Genomic DNA, 15660 nt, shown 5'->3' with positions numbered 1-15660 from the left:
TACGTGATGGCCAGTGGGGTTCTGTTATTTTCCTTGTTGGGCCTGTCCTGTAGTAGGTGATTTCTGGGTACCCGTCTTGCTCTGTCAATCTGTTTCCTCACTTCCCCAGGTGGGTATTGTAGTTTTAAGAATGCTTGATAAAGATCTTGTAGGTGTTTGTCTCTGTCTGAGGGATTTGAGCAAATTCGGTTGTATCTTAGGGCTTGGCTGTAGACAATGGACAATCTAGACAATCTAGCCTGATACACACCATTTGGACCCTGCTGATGTGTAGAAAAATGTCCAGAGTATACCTTAAAATACTCCCATTTCAAGCGGGTTAGATCAGAGACACAGTGCAAGGCTGGCTGGTGTGGGGTAGACTTACACCCCAGCTTGCCACAAACTAAGTGTTTGTGCAGACAAGCCCCCAGAGAAGTCACTTACTTGTTGCATATCTCAGTTTACCAATCTGTAAATTGAGTAATAATACTCACTGAACAGGTGTGTTGGCAGGATTAATGTTGGTAAAGTACTTTTGAGATCCTTGAATGAAAAGTATTATATGAGTTGAATGTGTTGTTTACTAATTAGGAATACTTTTGTTTTGGAGCAGATCATGTCATTGGAGCAGATCATATCCCAGTCTCAGAACTCACTCACTCACCCCCCAGTGACCACGGGGGATATGATATTCTAAATGAGAACTTGTTGTATAACTAGTGATTATGTTGTTAGAATCTATGAATGGTGGCATTTTGTTGTTAGACTACATGAATGATTCCTATGACCAGATGAAATGTAAGGTGTTGAGAGAAGGAAAGATGTTCTGTGGCGTGTTGATGGAATGTGGGCAGCAGTGGTAGCATGTCAGATAGTGATGAATGATGTTATGCGCTGAAAGCCTGGACCAGATGTTTGTATAGAACATGGGAGTCTATCCTGAATGACTGAACAATTTTTGAGAGTGGGCAAGGAGAAACTCCCTTCTATTGTTGAACTACATCCCTCTTCCTGAGCTTCTAATATTTTGTTAGAAAAAAAAAGTTGTTTTGTTTGTAGCAATGATGGCCCGGATCCACCACTGCACTAATCCATTTTGACATTGGTGTAACTCCGTTGATATTAATGGAACTATCTCCTTGTAAAACTGGAATAACATGTAGTAAAATCAAGTCCTGTGTGTTTGATTTAGGTGTAAGGTCCAGTATGTGTATGTCACCTGCTGAAATAATTGCTATCACAATTGCTACCAATCACAAAAAGGATCAAATTTCACACGTCGGCTATCCTTGTGCAACCTCACTGAAGTCAATTTCAGATGTTCAAAAATGTTACAAGAGTCTGCAGGTCACGGTACGGTAGCATCTAACTCTTTCATACACAGAGAATATTTACATAAAACAGATAACATCACAAGCTGGGAAATGAATATCATCATTTATAGGAATTTATTGGGGAGGGGAGAGAGAAATCAGCAGGAGTACCGTGGCAATGGAAGCAGGACCTGGCCCAATCATCACATCTCTAACTAACATCAGTAGCCAGAGAACAGTTAAAGCTGTCTTCAAGCCCTGCCTCTAGACCACTGCCCAAGCAACAAGGACACTTCCACCAGTGCAGCTTTCTCTGCTCCCTCCTTGTTAGTGACATACACACAAAATACATGTCAATAGTAGCTTTTTTGTACTCTATTTACAAAAAAATTTACAAAATCTGTGTGGGGACTCTATAGCATAACAGCCTTTCTTGTATTAGATGAAATAGAATAGATGGAAAAGGCATGGGAGGAAGGTGTAAGGGATTGACAGGTCTGCCGCCATAGTGCTGGTGGTGGAATGTGGAGGCCAGAGACAATTCATCATGAAATACGACTAGTTTATGTGGCTCTATAGTGAAAAACCCCTGTATGGTAAAGGGAAGAATTTGTCCTGAAATATGATCAGTGGTGGTAGACCTACCGCAGCAAACCATATATGCTACAGAAACATGCACAACAGACACAGTAGGCTTCCTCAGAGTGATGAGGTATCTGGGAGAACAGCACCACTGCCTCATAAAATGGGTGTTTGTAAATTTTTCAGCATTTTTTGGTCTAACAAAGTTAAAATCAGCTTAATTAACAATTAAATCAATTAATATAATCTTTATGCAGCTTTACATTGGCTGTTAGGGACAATTAAGTCCATCCTGATAAGACAGCACATTCCTCTCCTGAGCCCATTCTTTATCTCCATGTATTACAGTAAGCTGTCTTCTCAGTGATCATTTGATGAGGAATGATGTTTTTCTGAGCCCTTTTTAAGATAGACAAAAATGAATTGGCCCTACACTGCTGATTTCCATCAGGCAATTTATCTAAAGATTGTAATGTAGTCATACATAAAAGTTATGGCAGTTCCACTGCTGCTTAAACTATGTAGCAATTATCTTAAGTTTATTTGTGTATTGGTTTCAACATAATAGTGATGCCAATCATCATGCTACATTTAAAGGTGTGTCAGCACTTCCATGATCAGACCCTGTTTCAGGGGATTATATTGTGGCCATAAAAATTAATTCTGGATCACAGTATGTTTGGTTCTAATCTCAAATGGGAATATATGTTTTGAATAGAATTTGACATTAAAACGATGTGGAATATTGAAGTTACATAAGAGCACAAAATTGAAATAGAAAAAGTTTTCTGGATGGTTATTTTATTACTAAAAACTATTAAGCCATTTTGCATTTTAAAAGTATGGGTTTTTTTTAATGTGAACTGCGTTTTTAGGTAGCTTTCTTTTTCGATTATTTGGGAGTGGGGAAAAGAATACATTACAATAGATGAGGCTTTTGGGTCCAAAATGCAGTTTTCATGTATACCATGCTATTAACTTTTCTTAAAAGTATTCCCATGTTTTCCGGTTTACTAATTGACACTGAATGATAACAAGTATAACTAGTATTGTACATCTAGAAAATGGGAGTGCAGGAACAGCAATTATACAGCCTCAACATGTTTTCAGTGCTAATGTGTATCTGAATATTTCAGCTAAAATAAGTAAGTGTGTATTGATGTTGGCTCCAATCCTGCAGTCAGATCCACTCAAACAGAACCTATGCTTATGTAGCACCCCATTTAATTCAATGGGGCAGCACAGAGGAGCTAGTGGAGTGCAGGGGTGGGGTTTAAGATTCTGCTACTCTTACTCACACCTTGCTCAACTTAATCAATAGGAGTATTTGCAGAGTAAAGTACTACTTACTCAACATAAGGGTAGCAGAATCTGGCCATTAGTCATTAGGACATATTGTCTTGGAATAATTCCCACATCTAACAAACTGTACAGTAAAATGTATATATTAAAATATAGTAGAGACTTGGGTTAAATTTGTGATCATCAAAGGGTCTTGTGGCAATCCACATTACCGTGAGCAGAGCTCAGTTTCAAGTGGTCATGGCATGCATTAATAGTGATGGTCATCTCAATAGCACCATTCATTTTTATTACTTTAGGAGGGACTATTGTGAATAGGGTTTAAAGCAGGGGGCTGGGAATTGAACTTTGGGTATTTTATCAGCTCTGCCATTCTTTGCACAAACCACTGACAGCGGAGCTAAATTCTCCCCAGCCCTTACAGGGCATCTCAAAGGTGAAGCAGGAGGCAGAGCCCTGGCTCCACCCCTCTTTCACACCAGTTGGAAGAGCTAGTCAGCCACATGAAGGGGAATATACTGAACTCCTTCAAGGGGTATAGCAGTATCCACTCCCCCAGCATTCCAAGAGAGCTTCTTTTGGGCTGAACAGGTACAATTTAACCCTGAACTTCTCTGTGCCTCACTACACCCATCTCTTAAACGGGGTTAATACTTGCCTAATAGGGTGTTCTGAGAATAAATTAATATCTGTAATGCACTTGTAGAATCTGAGATCCAAGTGCAAAATGTCATTGTTACTACTGAACCTACAGTCTACCAAATTACATGTAACATGACCATGAACATACATATTTAACTGGATGACACTGGATGACTGGGGGGGAGGGATAGCTCAGTGGTTTGAGCATTGGCCTACTAAACCCAGGGTTGTGAGCTCAATCCTTGAGGAGGCCACTTAGGGATCTGGGGCAAAATCAGTACTTGGTCCTGCTAATGAAGGCAGGGGGCTGGACTCAATGACCTTTCAAGGTCCCTTCCAGTTCTAGGAGATGGGATATCTCCATTAATTTATTTATTTATACCTTTTAAAATGCCTACATACATGTGCACTTGGTAAATAAATAGCTGGTTTGGTCTCCCAGGTGACTAAAACACATAACCTTCATGAAAATTCTTTGCTTTCTTCCTCTTCATTTTAAATTATACTGCTCTACAGCCAAAATGCTTCTGAAATAAATGTAGTCAAACTTTACTAATTCTGGGTCACTGAGAATGAAAATGATGCTTAAAATTGTTGATTGGCTCTAGTTTTCAAGATATGCTATTGGGTCAGTATATACGACCCTTGACTTGGGAATGGCGGAGGATAAGTGAGTTATAAAGGGAAGGGATCTCAATTTAAACCAGAAATTACTAAAATACATCTTTGACTGGATCGATGAATAAATCTATGACTGGGTTTGGCCAGTACTTGCTTTATAGGCAAAACAATGAATGCTGCAATCTGAAGCTGGTATTGCATCATACATGATATGAATTGCATCATGTTATTCCTAGAAGTCATGGATGATGCAATCATAACGAAGCTTACAGCACTCTGTTGAACAAATTGCCCTATATCAGCTCTAGAAATCATACAGTGTCGTGCTCTCTTATTTGTCAGTGTTTGATTTTGCAAAGGGACACATTTCTGTTTAGCCAAAGTGAGCAGAGATGCCTCGTACTTGTGTGAACAGTGCAGATAACTTCTGCTATGTTTGTGGTGAAGTGACTTTTGCATCACAAAAGCGCAGTATAACCACTATGGTTAAGAAAGCCTATCACCTCTATTTTGGCTGCAAAATTGGAGATCAGGACAAGAGGTGGGCCCCACACATATGCTGCAACACTTGTGCAACAAATCTTCGCCAGTGGTTGAACAGGAAAAGGAAATCTATGCCTTTTGCAGTGCCAATGATTTGGAGAGAGCCAACAGATTATACCAGCAATTGTTATTTCTGCATGGTGCCTCCAGTTGGGAAAGGTGTGAAAGAAGAACAAGTGGGCTGTGCATTAGCCAAACATTACATCAGCTATACGCCCAGTACCCCACGGAGAAGGACTGCCGGTTCCTGATGCATCAGAATCATTCTCACTTGAGTCAGACGAGGAAGAGGATGAAACTTCTGGTCCTGAACCATCAATGTCACAGGACCCACATTTTCTCCCATCCTCCTCCTCTGAACCACACCTCATAAACACAAGGTGAACTGAATGACCTTGTCAGGGATTTGGAACTACCCAAGAGTAAGGCAGAGCTGTTGGGCTCCAGACTACAGCAGTGGAATCTCCTGGCAGGTGATGTTAGGGTTTCCATGTTCCGTGACCGTCAAAAGGATCTTGTTCCATTCTTCTTCATGGAAGGTGATCTTGTAGCCTGCAACAACATCGATGGTGTGATGGCAGCCCTCAACATCGTTCACGATCCAGATGAGTGGAGACTGTTCATTGATTCATCGAAGACAAGTCTTAAAGCTGTTTTACTGCATAATGGCAATGTTTTGCCATCAATTCCAGTTGTTCATACAGTCCATATGAAGGAAACCTATGACAACATGAAACAACTTTTGAGGTGCACAAACTATGACCAACATCAGTGGCAGCTCTGTGGCGATTTGAAGGTTGTTGCTCTCTTGCTTGGTCTGCAGACTGGATACACAAAGTACTGCTGTTTTCTCTGCAAATGGGATAGTCGTGCAAGAGATTCCCACTACATCAAGAAAGATTGGCCACTCCGACAGTCATTGGAGTCTGGGAGGAAAAGTGTTCAGCATCCACCACTTGTTGAATCAAGGAAAATTTTGTTACCACCCTTACACATCAAGCTGGGTCTCATGAAAAACTTTGTCAAGGCCATTGACAAAACACAAGCAGCTTTCAAGTACCTCCGTGGAAAATTTCCAAGGTTAAGTGAAGCTAAGATAAAGGAAGGCGTCTTTGTTGGTCCTCAGATTCGTGAACTTCTTCGAGATGATGCATTTGACCATGCACTGCGTGGCAAGGAAAAGACGGCATGGAAAGCCTTCCAGTTAGTGGCAATAAATTTTCTAGGAACAACAAGGCAGACAATACAGGTTGTTGGTGGAAAACCTCCTCAAGGCATACAAAAGCCTTCGTTGCAATATGTCACTAAAGATACATTTTTTGCACTCTCATCTAGATTTTTTTCCACCGAACTGCGAAGCAGTGAGCGACGAGCGATTTCACCAGGACATTGCAACAATGGAGAAATGCTATTAGGGCAAATGGAGCCCATCAATGCTTGCAGACTATTGCTGGACAGTGACAAGAGATGCTCCATTTAATGAATACAAGAGACAAGCCAAGAAGCGCCGAGTAGACACTGAATAGGACTAAACTATGTCCATAATAGTTTTTTGCCTTTTGTTTCATAATACATTTTATTTATATAACCCTTTTGCTGATTTTTAAAGTGTTACATAAACAGGACAGGTGAACTATTATCATGTAAAGCAACCATAAACACATGAAAAGACCTAGGTTTACAATTTATGATGAAAACTCTACTATCTACACAATATACATAGACATAAAATGTAAAAACTTAAATATCTTAGAAACAGTAGCCAATCAGTTGTTTTAATTGTCATATTTGAATTCAGCACATCAAAATACATAATAAATAGCACATTTTATCTCTGAAGCAGACGACGTCTCAAAAATTGTAGACCAGTGTTACCAGAAGAAAAAAAAGAAATTACACAGATAACTATTATCCAATTAAAAGAGCCCCACTGATGCTCTTAACATAGACATTACTCTTCTTGTTGTTGTTTGGAAACCATAGAAAAGAAATAGCAGCTATACAATTTCAAAGTGGTGTCATTAGAGATATTTCAGCTGTTCATCCTACTCCTGTGGCTTTGGCTTTCACATCATGCATGCATTAACAAGAGTAAGCAAAGACTGGATGGCGTCTTCTCACACAATAAAATTGTGTGAAAGAATATAATCAAAGGGGCACTCTTTCATGTTGCTTTAAAAACCCAATCAAGTTGGGTAATAATGTGAACGTATAAAGAGACCAAATGGTGAAACTGGTCTGGTCAGTGGCTTGGCCGGTACCATTTAGGAACCTGAGTTTGAGCATGACCTCAGGCTGGTAGAGGCACTGGAAGCCTTTTGAAAGTGATGCTCTCATAAATTATGAGAATTGGATTCTTTTTGACATCCTACTTGCAGTTTGATACAGTCTCTTCTGAGACTCTTTGTTCACCGGGCTGCAGGGCTGACAATAAGAGAAGAGGAAACTTTACAGCCCAGCCTGAAGGGAGGGTGAAAAATCCTATGAACCTGATATACTCGACCTAACTTCTTGGGATGGTGTGTACCCTCACACAGTTGGCTTGTTTTGTTTTATTATAGTGGGGGAAAATCCCTATTTCTTTTCCTCAGTTCTGATGCTCCTTCCACTTATTGTGCCAATATTAAAGTTAAGCAAAAATAAAGTCAGTTGTGTGATTGGATTCTCAATCAAGAATCTACATTGACATAATGTAAAACAGTGGTTCTCAAGCAGGCGTACGCATCCCCTTGGGGGGTACACAGAGATATATTACTGGGGGTGCTCAATTCACCTAGATCTGTGTTTCTCAACCTGGGATTTGCAGCTCCCGGGTGGAGCATCATGAGATGGGTTTAAGGCGTTCGCAAGTGTAGGGCTGGCATTAAGGGGTGGCAATTGCCCAGGGCCACATGCCATAGGGGGCCCTGTGAAGCTAAGTTACATGCTTCAGCTCTATTGCCTGGGGCTTGGGCTTCGGACAAAGCTCACAAGTGAAAAACAGATTCAAGTATCACACTGATTATAAGTACAATATTTATATTCCAATCTTTTATTTTATAATTAGATAGTGAAAATGAAAAAGCAAGCAATTTTTCAGTAATAGTGTGCTGTGACACTTTTGTAATTTTATGTCTGATTTTGTAAGCAAGTAGTAGTTAAGTGAGGTGAAAACTTGGGGTACGCAAGACAAGTCAGATTCCTGAAAGGGGTACAGTAGTCTGCAAAGGTGAGGAACCACTGATGTAAAAGGTGTCATTAGAGATTGATAAAATTCAAAATATGGCTGATGCACCACACATTACATGTAGTACTTTGTTGTGAACTGTCCTGTTTCTATACTAGTATAAGTCTTCTTATGGTGATCTGTTCTGATGTTGATGTAAGCCAGGTTCTCCAACGAGAGAATAAGGAACAAGGTCCATCTATGTATCTTTTGCATCTATGTATCTTGGTTAAGGGGATATGGCAAATATTTTCTAGTTCTGCACAGGACACAGTGCAAAGGTAATAAACAATAGGGAGGAAGGGCAAAGGTTACAGGAATAAGATCACAGGGGAGCTAGATTGTCACTTGTTCTTATCCAGTAGTGAGTAAGGAGCTAACCCCTTGCATGTGCTGCATAAGTTCTACTGCTGCCCAAACTGGAGCCCCTCTGTATATCGGCCGCTGCATCCAATGCATGTTAGCTGAATGCTTCTGCTAAAATATTAGCAGTTTGATAGTTAACAATGTAACCATTTCTTTAACTTATCATTATAAGGTTTCTAAATTAACACACCATTGAAATTAATAGGTGCAGTTCACATTTCTCAGAGCTATTCTGCAGACTCATTAGTTTGCATTGGGTTCGTATTTAGAAGGCTGTTTTTGCAACTCTAAGGGCTAGAAATGTAAGGTCAAATTATTTGCTAGTGTAAATGGATGCAGCTCCATTGACTTCAACATGCCCATAATTGTTTAATCCAAGCTTTAAATCTACCACATAGTTTTGCAGCAATGGGTACACTATGCAGAAAATCTAAGGCTGAAGTGTTAGAATACATTGGACTCTGGTTATGCTTTGGAATCTAGATAAAATGCTTAGGGCCTGTTGTCTTACTTATGTTAAAGTCACTGGTAAAATCCTCATTGACTTCAGTGTGAGCAGAATCAAGCTCTTAAGGCACACTCCTACTACTGCCTTGAAAAGCCATGAATTTTGATATATAGTTTTTCATTATGAAAGCCACTTTCTTCTTTGCAGTTGCACCCAGGTGAGTGTCTGGCTCCAGGCCTTCATTTTAGGCTCTGTGACCTAGACATACAGTACTAACAGCACTAGGAGTTTGACATCTGCAGGCAGTAACTTGCGCATGAGAATCACACAGCTGCAGATAACATTTTACGAAATTATCTCAGAGACTATCCAGTAGCTAGAGCTATATTGAAGGCTCCAAGACTTATGGACCACAAACTTCAAGGAACTGTGGAAAGCAAAGCAATCAGGCAACAAAGATGCTATGTTGTACTTCAAACTCAGGAAATAAGAAAATGCTTTCAAATGGTAGCTTAAAAGTGTGGAAACTTACCCACGATCAGGAAAATGTAAAGCTAGTCTTTTCAGGATTATATTTGTTCCAGCTTAATGGACTGTACCTGGTATATATTAAAATGCTACTAAGAAGGCTATTGTAGTTAAGGAGAGGTCCACTGATTAATTATAAACAGACATTTTTGAGGGGTATATAGCTTAGCCATTTAAAATCACACCAAGCTGAAGTTTGACATACAAGTGCTATGCCTGAATGAAATCCTCCCTCCCCCCCCAATCCCAAATTTAATGTAAACCTGTTTAGTTGTTTTTTATTATGGAAGAACTGTGAATAAAAAAGGAATTTATTTGCGGGCAGTTTCAATACTTTTAAAAAGTAAATGAGGGATTGCAGGCCATTTTTCCTGCATGCAGAGAAAGAGAAGGGATCAAATCAATTTGACGAGTTACAGACAAGTTCACTCAGTTCAAAACGCTATTTTTTACAGAGCATTCAGCAGCTAATTTTCATAACCCTTTCCAACATGGATTGCTCTCCCTAATGCCTTGCACACATACTGTTCTCAGTTCTGCCCGTGTAGCTACCCGTTCAACTCTTGTTGCCTTTATGTGATGAGCACATGAATATTGAAAGAACTAATTTGGCCCAGTGTGAACACAATGCAGAATCCCAGAGAAGAAAATGTAGCTTTAGTTTAAAATTTACACAAACACTGTGGTGTGAAACATTTGTTCAGACTGCGTTGAAGGAGAATGCATTCTGTGGACAGGATGAATTCGGATCAAAATTCCATCCAGATGTTGAAAATGTAATACATACAAAGGATTGGTTCCATCCCAGTCTGATGGACCAGAAAAAATGTCAGTGAAGATGTGTCTATATGGGTAGCTGTAGGGGAACTGACATTTTTTTAAAGCAATACTGTTTTTTTTTCTGATTTGATTATTTTATATCAGATGAAAAGTGCTATCCAAGTATTAATATTATGTTGCTGCTAAAAATCAAGGGAAATTAAAATTAGAAAAAACATTTAAATAACACTAAAGGCATGATTCAAATGCACAAAAGCAAGAAGTTCAAATTTAATACTGCCTCTTCCTACTTAACCCATCTCTTGTATTAATGTATTGCACATCTGAAGATGGGAATGAACTGTGGATGGAATGAGCATCTTAAATGTCCCTACTCCCATTGATTTAGTTTAGATCAGACCTTATATTCTTATCCACATACTTTACATATATTATATAAACCAACTGTAGTAGATTTTGAGCTAAAGTGTTAGTTTATAGTTACTGGGTAGTTACAGGTAATTAAAATGTTATAAGAACTGGTCACATACATGAACTTACAGTTATATGTTACCTGTGTTATTACCAGCAGAAAAATAGTTAGCAACCAATTAGAATAATTTTTAAAACAGCTAATTTCAGTTCTTTTAAATATAATTTAAAATTTCTACCATATGTTTGATGTAAAGTATTAGTACAGAATGAGTGAAATCCTGGCCCGACTGAAGTCAATGGAGTTTTGCCGTTGACTTCAATGAGGCCAATATTTCACAGATAATCTGTTTCTGAAATACAATGTTTTGAAGAGATTTGAAGCCACTGGTTAATTCAGAAAGATTTAGGTATGTGTAAGTAGGGTTGCCAACTTTCTGACGGAACAAAACCAAACACTCTTGCCCCGCCTGTTCCCCGAGGCCCCGCCACCCTCACTCACTCGCTCATTTTCACCTGGAGAGGGCTGGGGAGAGCGTCCCTTTTCGATAGGGTCACCAGATGTCCCGGTTTTATATGGACAGTCCTGATATATGGGCTTTTATTTAATATGGCTTCCGATTACCCCCGACCCTCATCCCGATTTTTCACACTTGCTATCTGGTCACCCTACTTTTCAAACGGGTGTTTGGTTGAAAACTGGGCACCTGGCAACCCTAAATCAGAGAGCTGGGATAGTACAGGGTAGTGGGTTGTTTAAAATTCTTTAAGTATCTAAAGAAACCCAGCAAAAGAAGCACCTCTGAGCATAGGATTTGATCCATTACTGCCTGTTGCGACCACTGTTCACTCCCCTTATTATGTTTGTCTTCCTCACCTCTTGTGTCATGTCTGAAATGCAGATTGTAAACTGTCTCAGGTAGAAAGCAACAGAGGGTCCTGTGGCACCTTTGAGACTAACAGAAGTACTTGGAGCATAAGCTTTCGTGGGTCAGAACCTTACTTCTTGCATCTGAAGAAGTGAGGTTCTGACCCACGAAAGCTTATGCTCCCAGTACTTCTGTTAGTCTCAAAGGTGCCACAGGACCCTCTGTTGCTTTTTACAGATTCAGACTAACACGGCTACCCCTCTGATACTTGTCTCAGGTAAGGATCAAGTCTCATGTGAAGTGCCTTGCACACTTTGGCACACTATAAAACAAATAAAAAATGATTTGTGTTTTAAAACAAACAGGATTGAACTGAAAGAATTTTAAATAGGAGTTGCAGATACTCATCACCTCTCAAGATCAGGCCCTTGGATACAGTATTTGTGGGTTTTTTACACTCATTTAAATGTACAATTCCTGTTTTGAGATTTCATTTGCATATCTTGGATAGTTTTCCAATGTTACATCCCATGAAGCCAATTCGGAAAATCCTTTGTATCCGCAAGCTACATGTTCAAAATTCCCAGTATAAATACAATGCCGAGTTTAAAGAAAGTATTTTTCAAATAATTTAAAGCCTGATCCAGTAATCCATTTACTCAGATCAGCAGTCCCACGGAAGTAAATGGGATTACTTGCATGACTGAGGTTTTAACTGTGTATATATTTGGGCAGAATCAGATCCTTAGAAAGAATGCAAAGCAAAATAACCACAAATATTATATTAGTTGATATAATGACATGTTTAAAAATATATATTTAAAAGGAACAATTAAGTATACATCTTAATGTCAAAGTCCAAAGCAGTTTTTTCAAGGGTGTTTAAAAAATCAGAGCAATAAGGTAATTGCTCCAACATTTTAATGAACATGGTGATTCTTCCAGTAATGCAAATTCGAACACCTCTTCATTTAATTTAAAAACTCAATAAGTTATACACATATATGGTTCACATTATTGACATATATAATGCTTCAGTGACTTTTTAGTCATATATTAAGTTCAAAGCCTTGACTATACTGTTTTTCTACCGCACTGCATATATTTTTATAGTCCTTAAATGATCTTTTGTGACAGAATTTTAAAAATGCCCCATAGTAGTATATAAAAATAATTATTTTTTTTAATTTCATATTTAAAATACGCATTTTTTTGCAGAAGATATATTTGATCACAGATTTCTTAAATTAAGAGATTATATGATGTGGTAATTTTCTTAATCTTCCTTTTAAAAAATGCAGAATTATCTCCCAAAACATGTTCTGTACAATATTCTGTGAGTGTTGCCAATTAGTTAATAATATTAAATTAATATTAGATATTTCAAAAATAAAATGTCAGATCAAGTGTGAAGACTTTTGTTATTGATCAAATACATCATCTGCATTAAAATGCATTTTCTGTAATTTGCTAATATAACTAAATATTGATCATACAATAATATCCTCATACTTCTAACTCCAAAAGGGACAAAAATAAGGATTTTTTAAACTACTGCTTTAGCGTTCAAACATAGTGATGAATATATATTTTATGCTTATAGGTTCTACATATGCACATGGTTCTAGCCAATATCATATAGAAGCTAAAATACATATTTTGGAAACTAGCAAATGTATAGCACTCAGTCTAAAGCAAGTTGTGCCTACAGCTTACTCATTCATTAGCTCTGTTTCCTATGCCTCAAAATAATAACATATAAGTCTGTTTGTTTTTATTTAAAACTCTATCCTCTGTTGCTAAAATACTAATTGCTTGCACAATTGCTCAAATCACTCCTAAAAACAACTTTATGTGGAGTTTTCTTAATAAAAGCAAAGGCCTTGGTTACCTGTGTGTGTATAATATGTATCTTAAAACTTTTTTTTGGCCTACAAATATTTCCACAAAACATATATGTATAGCTGCACTTCTGGTTTAGTTTTACTGCATGTATTCAGCACATGTTCAGCGTGTATTCAGCACAAAGACAAAACAGGCTTATACAATATCTTGCTCTGCTTGGCTTCAGCCTTGCCACCTGAAAGCCAACTATCCTTTTCATCTGAAACAAAATGAAACTTTTAAAAAATGTCCTGTCCATAAAACTCTATAAAATTCCCTCTCTCTTAGGCAGCTTTCCAGCACTCTGGGGAGTGTCTACATGTGACTAGAACATGTTTACTTCCTTTCTGGCAACATTCAGGTAAATCCTAGTGCAGCCAAAAAAGCTAAGGAAATCCTGAGAGTGATGGCATGACACCCTGGCATTTGCCTGCTCATTTACTTCCTGTTTGCTTCAATCCTGCTTAGCCGAGTATTGTTGACTCCTAAAGCAACCAGTATACAACAGATTGTTTTCTCCCTTCTCCAGGGCAGCTGGGGCATTTGTAATCTGCACTCAGAGGGCCTCCCCGGGGCGATTTAGGTGATCCCTGAAGGGCAAGGTCCGTTCAGAGGTGCTCCGCAGACCTTTTCCCACGTGGCCCGGAGCAGGGGTTGCTGGTGCCAGGGCACAGGGCTCGGATGGGAGACGTTGTCTGCGGATTTCCGAAGGTTCCTTTCTGAGCGACGTGGGGCCGAGCCAGGACTGATGCTGCGGGGCCATTAGGAGGCCTGGGGTCAGCGTGGGCCACCAGCCGCAGCGGGCTGGGTTCAGGCAGCCTTAGGCCTGCAGCGCAGCCCGGCCCCACTCCCATGCATCCCGCAGCTCCGCCCAGCCTCGGGGGCCTTAAGCCATGGCAGGTCTGGGATAACTCGGCCCTCAAGCCCCAGCCGCTGCAGCCCAGCGCCTGCTGGCAGCACCCCCCGCGCGGCCGCTCCCTTGGCCGGCCGGCACCTCCCGCCTGCAGCGCTTGGGAGCGGGGCAGTGGGTGGATTTCCCTGAACTGCGGGGTTATTTCCGTGATCCCCCAGTCCGCTCTTACAAACACCAGCCGAGCAACCCCTGCCCCTAGTGTGTGGCAAGGCATTGCCCTGAGGGCAGCAAATGCGAGTAAAAGAGTCAACTTACTTGGATCCACGCGGTCTGGCCCCTCGTGGCATTTACGGTGCAAGTGGAAAGCACAGCGCCTAAGGCTGATGCCTTCCCCCCCATCAGAAACAGGGATCGGGGACATCTCTTCCCCCTCTGGGCTGCAGGACTGAAAGTTGGAGGAGGAAGGCATGGGCAATGCAGCCAAAGAAGCCAGCCCCCTCTCTTCCTTCCCCATGAGAAAGTCTGTGGCAGCTCAACTCCACAGCATTGTTTTCTTCACTCCATTTTTTTTTTATTTGTAAGAAAACGCCAAAAATGTAAATATAATTTTACGGTGGGGGGTGAACATTCCTACTGAGCCGTAGGGTTATTTCTATTAGGTCCCCCATTCCCTCCCTAGGTACGGCATAGAGATTCCTAGTCTCACAGCGCTCCCTAGTGGACAGCAGCCGCACCCATGACTCGCTTCCCTCCTCCCATCCCCTATTACAGCCTGTAATATATTCCCCCCCACCCCCTCCCAAAGAGGTATCGACAACCTACAGGACACAAATGACCTTAGAACGCCCCTGTCCATAATCTGCATATTCATTCATCTCTACCTTCCCGCCAATAAAAAGAAAGGATCTCCATAAACTAAATCCCAAGGACCCAGTTCCAAGAGCATTTTTCTGTCCTGGATCCTCTTTTAAACCCACTCCACACTGCTTCTCTGTCTATTACATGCTAATTTAATTTTACTATGGACGATATTTTCAGCATTTGCTGAGGACAGTAAATTTTGTAGTTTATGTTATTTCACTTTTTATGACTTTTTAACACTTAATAAAATTTTATTAGAGTACTTTTGTGTTTACAAGGCCACAAAACTCTTGGCAGGTTGTCAGAAGTCCTTTTTATTATGATCCTACTGATATACTGCGAGTAATGAAATAATCATGTCCAGAAATGTATCAAAGGCCAGAGGGATTATCCAGTTTAATAGCTCTACAGATGCGCTGTGAAAGATATGGACATGCAACCCCTTGACAGGCTAAAAAGCTTGGTGGAAG

General features: G+C 40.0%; 1 long non-coding RNA gene across 1 annotated transcript in view; it reads right to left on the bottom strand.

The window, feature by feature from the left end:
- Positions 1-14975, bottom strand: part of LOC128845053 (uncharacterized) — an 88275-nt gene extending 73300 nt beyond the window's left edge. Inside the window, exon 1 of the long non-coding RNA XR_008446607.1 lies at positions 14645-14975. This is a non-coding gene — a long non-coding RNA (uncharacterized LOC128845053). The remainder of the gene's footprint in view (positions 1-14644) is intronic.
- Positions 14976-15660: the final 685 nt, after the last annotated feature.

The sequence above is a fragment of the Malaclemys terrapin genome, chromosome 11, assembly GCF_027887155.1.
Source record: "Malaclemys terrapin pileata isolate rMalTer1 chromosome 11, rMalTer1.hap1, whole genome shotgun sequence".
NCBI classification, from domain to species: Eukaryota; Metazoa; Chordata; order Testudines; family Emydidae; genus Malaclemys; species Malaclemys terrapin.
The sequence above is the reverse complement of the archived record's forward strand: the minus strand, read 5'-3'. Positions and strand labels throughout refer to the sequence as shown.